This window comes from Schistocerca piceifrons, chromosome 4, assembly GCF_021461385.2.
Source record: "Schistocerca piceifrons isolate TAMUIC-IGC-003096 chromosome 4, iqSchPice1.1, whole genome shotgun sequence".
Taxonomy (NCBI): domain Eukaryota; kingdom Metazoa; phylum Arthropoda; class Insecta; order Orthoptera; family Acrididae; genus Schistocerca; species Schistocerca piceifrons.
In genome coordinates this window covers 330,720,172-330,731,052 of record NC_060141.1, presented here as the reverse complement: position 1 = coordinate 330,731,052, position 10,881 = coordinate 330,720,172, and the positions used below count along the sequence as shown (strand labels likewise).

General features: G+C 43.9%; 1 pseudogene; it reads right to left on the bottom strand.

Annotated features, from left to right (window-relative positions):
- Positions 1-1,133: 1,133 nt before the first annotated feature.
- LOC124796893 lies at positions 1,134-1,251 on the bottom strand (annotated as a pseudogene).
- Between the last annotated feature and the right edge of the window lie 9,630 nt (positions 1,252-10,881).

Here is a 10,881-nt window from a genome sequence, read left to right as displayed (position 1 = left end):
TATTGGAAATCCCCACTTCATCGCTACTTCTGAGATGCTGTGTCACATCGCTCGTTCGCCGACTCTAACACCACGTTGAAACTCACTTAAACCTTGATAACTTGCCATTGTAGCAGCAGTAACGGATCAAAAGCTGCGCCAGACACTTTCCGACCGCAGCCCCGTATTCTGCCTGTTTACATATCTCTGTATTTGAATACGCAAGCCTATACCAGTTTCCGTGGCGTTTCAGTGTATAATCAGTTAATTGATGCTTCTCACGAATGGAGATGTTGAGTGCCTGTTTTAACCACCGCAAACTTGACGCCGCTACATCGTTGTGCGCTGGTATTGTCTCCGAACGTTGTACAATGAAAAGACAAATATTATTTAAAATTCAGAGCAATCCCATAGATAAACGCATAACTATTGTTAGGACGCACTATGAACCACATATTGAAGCTCCGGAATGAACTAGCTTCTTAATAAAGTCAACCGGGGTCACTGGCTCGTGATACTGCAACGTAATCTGTGACTTTTATTTGCGCAAGAACCATTAAGAAGTTGTATTGATATCTGCAATATATTTCATTTAAAGCGCGATTTGTTGTCCTCAGGTATCGAGTAACTCAATTTAATATTCTTTAATGCTGAAAGAGAAGGGAGAAAAAAGAAAATTGGAAGTCTGCTGGGCCCAGCGATACTATAAATTGTGGTAACTGTTCTTTAAGAGACTAGGTTTATTGTTAACTATTGAACTGTGAAAAGAGGAAAGTTGTGCTGTCGGCAAACTCGTTAACCTCATAAAAATTATAAAATGTCATTTGGACCACACTTTCGTTGAGCTCTCACACGATAGTCAAGTGTGTAGGTTATTCAAAGTTTGGAATAATTCAGCATTTGTAACAGAGCGTGAGGAAAATTAGTATAAAACTAGCAAAACGTTAATAAAGCGCTCCGTCTTCAGGCCACAAGTGGTCCATCGGGACCATCCGATCGCCGTGTCATCCTCAGCTGAGGATGCGGATAGGAGGGACGTGTGGTCAACACACCGCTCTCCCGGTCATTATGATGGTTTTCTTTGACCGGAGCCGCTACTAGTAGGTCGAGTAGCTCCTTAATTGACATCACGAGGCTGAGTACACCCCGAACAATGGCAACAGCACATGGCGGCCCGGATAGTCACCCATCCAAGTGCCGGCCACGCACGACAGCGCTTAACTTCGGTGATCTGACGGGAACCGGTGTACGCGCTGCGGCAAGGCCGTTGCCAAAATTTTGATAAATGTTCGTTAAATCAATTAAATCAGAAGTGAAGCTGATTCTATCTTTTGAATCTAGCACTCTTGCTTTCAGTGAAGTTTGACATTTCCTTACTGAATTTTTATGGACTCTTGTTTTGTGTCCATATAGTCTTTCGTTTGAAAATCGTTCCAAAACGAGACACCATATTCAGATTTCGCTCAATTTATCATTTTTAGTATGTACAATCTGAAATGGAAACCTAATTTGATTTTTCATACGATATTACAATACAGTATTCAAACATATTTGTCAACTCCACATAATGTTCGTCTCTATGTCTATAGCTTCATCAGAAAGTCTTATTTAACAGCCCTGTCATATAATGACTGTAGTCTTGCAGGATCTATCTCATCATCAGTATTATTCTAATATTGTTTATGGCGTCTGATGTGGAACGAGATACCAGATTAATTTAACAGGCATTGTGATTTTCATAATACGAGGCTGCGTTGAAAATTAATGCTTCTTAACTTTTTATGAGAAAACACTTAAAGCTTTTTTCTAAAGGAAACAAACGCTTTTAACATTATACGTCTTTGTTCTTGATGACTACATATCTATTTCTAAACATAGTCACCCTGGCGACAAACATTTCTGCCCACGAGAGATCACTTTGTTGACAGCGTCGCTGTAGAACATTTGACTTTGATGAGGGAGCCAAAATCTCACCTCTGCTTGCACAGCTTCATCACGATCAAAGTAAAGTCCTTGAAGGTGTTCCTGAATTTCTGGAAACAGATGAAAATCGTTTGTGGCCAAGTCCGTACTGCATGATGATCGATGTCAGTGAACGCCAGGCGTCTGGTTGTTACAAACGTCACAGACCTCGTGTGGCGGCTGGCGTTTTCATGGTGGAGGAAAAGATGCTCCATGTCTGGACGAACTCCTTGAACTCGAAACTCGATTACACCACACTGTTTCTCACGTACCGAGATAGTTATGTAACACACCTGCAAGTTTCCCCCTACAATTCGGAGCCTTCAAGAGGTAAACGGCTGCAAATACGTAAACCTCAAGAATAAAGGTGTGTAATGTTAATAAAATTTGTTTAATCTAAACAAAAAAATTCGCAGCCATTTGTTTGCAGTACGCTTTCGTACTTACAGCGAATGATAACTAGGAATTCGAGTGGGAAGAGTTGGGATCGGGTCATCCTAATGGAAAGACTGGGGCCTCCACATAAGTGTTTTGCACTCATCGTCTTTGATATACAACTTCAGTTTCCTAACGACAAACCAGTTTTAAAAAACAATCAATAAGCAGAAAGCACAGAAATATTTATTTTGTAAATAAAAGCTACCTTTCCTTGCTGCACAGTAGTTTATTACACTTTTTTACTTTAAGGCTTTTTCAGTAGGAAAGTACTTCGCGTTTTTGGGTGGCATCTACGTTTGCTCTCATCTGCTCAGATACTGGAGATCGCACTATAACTTCATTTACGATAGTGGAAAATTGTGAAGACAAACGTTCGAAACATGAAAACGTGCTTGTGTTTCGTAAATGGAGTTATAGTGCGACCTCCAGCACGTGACCAGACAGATGAGAGGAGATGCGAAGAACTATCCACTGAAGATGCCTTAAAGTAAAAAAGGCGAAACGCGTCTCGGAGAAATAAAATACAGCGTAGTAGAAAAGAGCAGCTTTTAATTACAGGACAAATATAACAGTAAAATTAACTGAGCAGATTTTAGAAAAATTACCTTTAAATAGCTGCCACTGATTATGAGCCACAGAATTTCAAAACATTTAACTACAGTTAGCAAAATTCACTAATAAACTTTATTTAAATAAATGACCTTTAAACAGTTGTGATTAACTATGAACGCACTGCCAACCAGTAGACAGCGAAGGTACAGAATTTTAAAAACAACTAGTATCCAATGAACAAGCAGCTACATTTAGCCAAAATTCACTGATCACATTTTAAGCAAATAATTTTTAAACAGTTGCTATTAATTATGAATCCACTGTCGTTCGGTAAACAGCGAAATAAAGAATTAACAGCCACTGAATAGGCAGTGCCTTGCTAAAAGTCACTGATTAGTTTTTAACCAAAGGACTTGATGTTATTTATGAGTGGTGGTTGAATAAACCCGACCAGGGCACGGGGAAGGGGGGGGGGGACTGGTTGACAAAATGGTTGCCGTCCTCCATTCCTGAAGCCTACAAGAGACTAAACCGCCTGCACTACGCTCGAACCAGCGAAATAACCTCAAAGTCGCAGGGGTGGTTTCCAAACTATGAGACTACATACAGAAACCGCTTCACGGGTAGGCGATAACTGACAGTCAAATCCAGGTTCGGTGCCTTCACAGGAGCCATTTGGTTCTCTCGTGTTCCAACCAGGCGTCCTAACCTCTCGCGCCCCTAGCTGACTCGCTCAGCACACCACTCACTCACTGACCCAAAACCTTCCTGCTTCCCGACTTTTATCCCCACCGATGGTGCCACCGGCTTATCAACACAGTTATTTACACAAAGATCGTCAACGAGGGCCGAAATCGTTCGAAGGGCGAGCTCGCATGCATCGACCTACCGTACTGAAACTCAAAGGTGTCCCGCCGGGGTCGACACCAAAGTCAGAAGGTGAAGATGTGCCCAGCTACACTCCTTAATCTAACATGTATTCTAGACATGTTCCTGTTCTATTCATTACGGACCATGGACTCAAAAATGTTAAAATTTTACAGAAGCCTATAAAATGGTGAGCCAGTTTATTAGAACGGGTTGCTCAAAACTTGGCTCCAACGTTACACTTACGGACACAGTCTGCGACCTTCAGCTTGAAGTCGCACTTCCCACAATTGTGGGTACGGATCTGACACCTGTGCGCGAGCTCTAGTTGGCATCTTGCTCCCCGCCAGTTATGTTCCATGGGTTGGGGAGGGTGGGGGGGGGGGGGAGTGTCTGGCTCAGGGAACAGCTCGTCAATGGTCCAAATATCACTCAAGGGAGATTTAATCGGAGAGGCGAGTATTAATGAGGCCGCAGTGACCCTGATGGCCTCATGTTGAGCAATATTAAAAGCAATAGTTAACCAACGGATAGAAAGGTCCCAGCGTTTTGACCTAGCGTGATATATTAACAATGTGACCTTCAAATTCGTATTCATGCGCTCAGCAAATGACGCATGGGGATAGTAAGGAGTAGTTGTAACGTGCCTAACATAGTGGTCGAAACAAAATCACCGGAATTCCCTAGATGTAAATCCTGAACATTATCACTTACCAGCGCGCTCGGTAGTCCAAAGATGGCAAACACTTTTGTAAAATTGAGAGAGGGCGAGTCACTATGTCACTATTCTCCATATTTAAGGGTAGTGTTTAATGTTGAATTTTCATCCAGATATCGTGTTTGTGAGATACGAGGAAGTTACCTGCACGAGCAGGCATTGGTGGGAGCGTGTACACTGTTAGTGGGTGTGGGGTCGCTATGGTCGCTCTACTCGAGTAGTAATTATTTGGAGTAGAGAACAAGCAGGCAGTTTGGTCATTTAACAGTAAATCTTACAATGGACGTTTGGGGCTTGAAAGCCACGTGCAGCTATTAGAGAAAGGAACATCTGAAAGCAAATTCTGGGGGACATAGTTCCGGGCCCAATAATATTCTTTCAGTGTGCGCAGACAGTGCGTTCGGTCGACGAGACGGAAAAACAGCCTACCTGGACCTAGCTCTTACGCTCCTCTTGCTGAGGGAGCAAGATAAATCTAGGTCGCCAGCCAACGCGTCTCGACAACGTCGGAAACGCCCTTTGTGAACAGGGATGGTGACCACAAAAATTCGTGATTTTCCAAGTTCACCGTGGCAGCGATGCCATCAAGGGAAATGTTAGGTGGTGCCGTCCCTCGGCTACACAGCTTTTTGGGAAGGCTCGCGCGGCTCTGAAATGATCTATGTTGGGACACAAAACCACTTCTCTTCGTTTGTCCGGGGCCCCTGGTCGGACATGCAGTAACGTTCAGGCCATCCAGATAATTATCTCCGTGATGGAAGCGTTGTTCCCTTTAGAGTTTTATGGAAACTCAAAGTAACAAGCTGCCTAAAGCGGCCGTAGGAAAAAACAAGTCGGGAACACAACGTCTTCTGGTCTCGGGGCGGGAATTTACGAGTCGGGGACTGGTCGCTTCTCCTGAGAAGAGAAGAATGTTGTTAAATTTGATTAGGATTGGCCGATGTGTAGAGCAGACGAGTTAGAGGAGAGACATGGAGCTAGTGGAGTCTTCTGAATGGCACGAACCCTTATGGAGTGGATGTGGGAATGCTTTTGAGGAGTTTACCGAGGGTTGATGGAAAGTGAGGAGAGGAGATGCTGGATCTTCTGATTCTGACTTCGGTCTAGAAAGGATTCTGGTCTTGACTTTTATTATGAGTGGGCTGCATTAGGGACACTTGTCGTGGGCGTGATTTCGCAGTAACAGTGCTCTTGACTGGGGTGCCTGTGGTGCGTACTGACAGTTTAGACCTCAGTCACCTCTGACAGCTCTCTGTGCCAAGCAGTTTTATTCGTGACAAGTCTGCCTCTCTAACGTTTGATTTCCTTGTACGCCCTGCCAAATAAGTGAGTCAAACTGGTCGATGGTATGACAGGCGAACGGAAGTATCACGCGCTTGACTCTGCCGAGATTCCAGGGCTTCTTTGGAAAAGTAATTGAGATCTGTCTTACAGATCACCAGCCGCCACTTTCCATATTTCGTGCCCGCGATAGGGAAATAGTGGCGCCACGTATCGCTGCTTTGCAGACGCTTGAACAACGACTGTCACTTGACACAGCGCTGCACATCGAGAAAAGAGGTACTGTATTGCTGTTCGGGCTTGTTAGGGAATACAATATCACAATCTCGCCACTTGTTCTCAGCTGCAGCAACGTAGTATAGCTTCTGTGTAGGATAAATCCATCAAGGTCTATTCAGTGTTAGATAATGCCAGATTGCGTTATTCGTATTTTGAGCCGCAGTAAATACATCACTCAGACAAATCATACTCTTCGCCAACCAGCCGCAAGAGAGAGGTTTTAACTATCCGTTGCATACTGGTGCTGCCATCAGACCATAATTAATTTTTTGCGTCAGGGTTTACATGTATTTTGGTATCATTTTAAGATTTGTGCAATTAGTTTTAGAAAAGAATAATCCCATATTGATATATTAATCACTCATCAACTATCGACAAAAATAATGACTGGATCTCCATTTGATTAATACTATTTCGAAATTAAAGTTCATTTAGATTCTGGTAACTGTGACAACCTCTAACGCAGGCTATTAACAAAAAACAAAGGTAAAGGGTAAAATCAGTTTAGCAGATGCATGAGGCCCATAGTCAAGTGCAAGATTTACTAGTTAAAGTGATTGCTGTAAGGGCGGTAACTCAGGGTCGCTTTCCAAAACATACCGCGCTACTTCCAGCATGTGATGAACGAGTTGCCACATGGAGCGACTAAGATAGCACCAATGAATTATCAAGAACAGGGAACCCAGAGAGCTAATCTGTGACGACGTAGACTTCCCCTCTTGAACCCGAGTCCAACACAAGCAAATTGTTGACCTGGTACTCAGGAGGCTGCGTAAGGTGGGAGTGAAGAAGAAAGATCTCTGGGTTAGAAAGAGAGAATGCATGAGAGAATTCCGCATTGGCCAAAAGGTGTTGGTTAAAAGTTTCCGTCTGTCTGCAGAGCAGAAACAGTTGTACCACAAGTTCTACTCTGTCTACAGTGGACCTGTTCGAATCCACACGATCGCTCACATGAACACACCGGAACCCGAATCCTTGAAATCAAGGAAATCTCTGGATGTTCACCATATCGGTCATGTAAAACCATTTATAGAATAGGTGTTTATATTAGTTCAGTTAGGTTACAATTAATTTGTACATAGATCTTCAGGGGATTAGCAAATTCTAGGTAATATTGTGTGGCGTGGTCTGCATTATTCGCTTGTAGAATTTCTGAAACTGATATATTTGTAATAATTGTTTACTAGCTTATGGTACGACTTCTTGAGGGACGAGCTCAAATGAATAGCGTGGCCGTTACATCATCGTATCAACGCGTTCACTGCCTGCTTGAAAATCAAAGTCAGGATTGTGTAGAAATTAGTCATACATGACAGCTTTTATTTTTAACTGACAGCTTTCTATGGCATGATTACTTCTGCACGTTGACTGAAATGAGCCTAGGGTCCAACCTGCATTTACCTTTGTAACAAATGGCCGTTATATATTTGGACTGCTATGTTTACTCCATTATCACGCTTCAAGGAGTTCTAGAATGTTAGTCGAGACTCGACTTCATTATTAAAATCTCAGCTGTATAGTTCTCGTAGTAGTGTTGAAACTCCCCTTTGAAAATTAAGAATGACTGTGCTGGTAAACTTCTGCGTTATTTGATTTTCAAACAGCTGAGAGAAACTGAACCTACTACGTAATCACTTACCTCACAAAAATCTTCGTTACTCGAGCTACTGCTAAACAACGAGCACCAATATTTCCATCTAAATAAAATATACTAACTACTGAAGGCACTAACTACTGATTGGCATAGTTAGCAATTGAATGATTTTGATAGAGAACAAACAATGTATTTACCTCAATAGTGTTCAAAAGTCATAATACATATAATCAGTTCATGACATCCAGTCTTACAAATTTCCTTTTTCCGACGGACACACGTCCAGATCGTCCGCTCTCAAAACTCTGGCATCTCTCTCCCCACATCCAGCACTGCTGTCCAACGCTACGCGCTGTTCACATCCAGCTGCCAAACACTACACAAACAAATATTCCAACAATGAGTCCAACGAGCCACAGACTGCACACAGCGCAGTCAGCAATTTTCACACAGAGCACTACGTGGCGTTACCAACATAAAAACCTTAACAGCCTACTTACAGTGTGTTCCGTAGGACCACTATGGTCTATGCGCGTATTTCTGTCACTTTTCCCCGATATCTTATGTACTACCCACATTGCTTTCTGCTGTTTAGCGATGAAAAGATTTGGCGTGTTTTTCTAGATTTACGGATGTTATGAGTGGTACTAGAGGCCCACACACTAGCTGTGTGGAGGCACTAAGTTTGTCGGGATTCTGGGCTGTCGCTAATCCTACGATGTAGCCTTCCTCGAGGTTTTTGTGTTTTGCTGGCGCCTAGAGAGCACCGCAGGCAAAGCACGCTATAAGGAATCAGTATGTACAGCGCAAGTCAGAAGTGTGGCATACCTCAGTTTCAGGAAAAGGAAGGCAGCAGCAATTAGGGGATAATTGGTGAGAACGAGGACCGTTCCACATCTGAGAACTAAATTTACTTTTGTATAGTATCGCAACAGCGATTCAACAAGAGGAATGTGGAGGCATTCTTGTAACATATGGAGCAACAAGCAAGCAGGAGCTAATGACGTTGTTAAGTTTCAGATGTGCGAAAGCAGGAGCAGGGATTAAGAGATAGAGCATCTATGTAGACGAATGGGAGCATGGTGTTAGATCACTTCAGCTTTGGGTGACAACGCTGGGGAAAGTACCAAGCACATGAGGAGGACGCAAAGCATAATCATAATCCAAGAGTAGAGAGGGCTTAGAGGTGAAGTTAGGAAGCCGAATAAGTTAACACTAAGCGTTGTGTGGAAAGACTATGATGGGTGAAGAGTGTATGCAGTGCTGGGATTAATGTAGGGGTATGCATGATGGGAAATTGTACTAACACAACTCTCTCACACACACACCAGAGACACATCACACAATATATTTAGGACAAGTATAAATGTTAAGGATGTCATGTTTAGTCTATAAGATAACATTTACATCTTGATTTCCTTTTTTTTTCGTTATTAGGGTCACACAAGTAATTACATAGAGGATCTAAATGTAGTCATTCATAGAGCTTTCTTTTGGGCTGTTATCCTGGATGTAAGAAACTATGTATACAGAATTTTGTAAAACATTGACACTGAAATGTACTACGACGGCATTGTAGACTTTGGGAGCTATTATACCCACCATCGAGGTATCCTGCGAGGTGTCGCGAGGCGACACCCTATGGACACCTGGGGGTGTGCTGGGTATGTTAGCAGCAGCGCAAATGAGAGCAGAGGGGGAGCTATGCCGCACGCAGCGGCTGCCGTAAACCAGCCAGTCCCGGGTGACCTTCCAGAAAAGGGTGGTCTGACAGGCGAGCCAGGTGCCAAGTAAAGGACAGCCGACAGCAGCCATGCACTGAGCGGTTGTCAATGGGACAGTCAGGCTGGAGGCTCGTCTCTGAAATCAAGACATGCCTTCGAAGAACCTGCAGACAAGCCAGCGCCCAATATGACCCAAAGGGATTCACCAGGCGGACAAAACCCCTCTACAAACGGTGTACAGAACCAGACGAACTGCTCCTGCAGCCGTGTACCATGATGCAATGGGCACTGGCAATTTTGAAGACGTAACGAGTTACCCGCTGGCACAGTGAGACAGAGTAAACCCTCAATAGAACACAAAACGCAACGCCGTATCACCAAGTAATCCAAGGTGAGACTGCACTCTTTCAGCTCTTGGGGCAGGGACAGAGACGTCACTATCTGAGTTGGAGATGCTGGGCGTCGTCCAACCACTCCGTTGTCTCATTCCATCCCACCAGATGTCCTGTCGGTCAAGCCTGAAACTGCGCCAGACTGCCACTCACTGCCAGGTCGAGATGATGCCAAAAGCCGAGCTCCTTCACTGATATTTCCATGGACGAGATGAGGGATTAGAGGCATCCACTGCCGTTTGTAATGTAGTGTGACCCTCACTCTGGCGCGACCTTGGTGCACCTCAATGCTTCAGCCACACCAGGGACCTTTCTTGTGTATTGATTGCCATGTTCTAACTGTGTGTCTTTGTAATACGTCTCCCTAGGGAATGTTTTGGAGGGAACTATAGGATTTTTTATGTTTCAGACATTCATGTAAACCAGTATAATTTCTCATTAATTTTTAAAGATAATCTATTGTAAATACATTGAATCGCCAATGAAAATCGTATAGGAATGGGTATTCAAATACAGAGATACGTAGACAGGCAGAATACGGCGCTGCGGTCGGCAACTCCTATTTGAGACAACAGATGTCTGGCGCAGTTGTTAGATCAGTTACTGCTGTTACGATGGCAGACTATCAAGATATGAGTGAGTCTGAACGTGAACGTCGGCGCACGAGCGATGGCACACAGCATCTCAGAGGCAGTGATGAAGTGGGGGTTTTCCCGCACGACCATTTCACGAGTGTACCGATAAAACACCAAATCTCCGACATCGCTGAAGCCAGAGAAAGATCCTGCAAGAAAGGGACCAACGATTACTGAAGAGAATCGTTCAATGTGACAGATGGTTCAAATGGTTCAAATGGCTCTGAGCACTATGGGACTTAACATCTGTGGTCATCAGTCCCCTAGAACTTAGATCTACTTAAACCTAACTAACCTGAGGACATCACACACATCCATGCCCGAGGCAGGATTCGAACCTGCGACCGTAGCGGTCACGCGGTTCCAGACTGAAGCACCTAGAACCCCACGGCCACACCGGCCGGCAATGTGACAGAAGTGTAGCCTTTCCGTAAATTTCTGCTAATTTCAACGCTGAGCC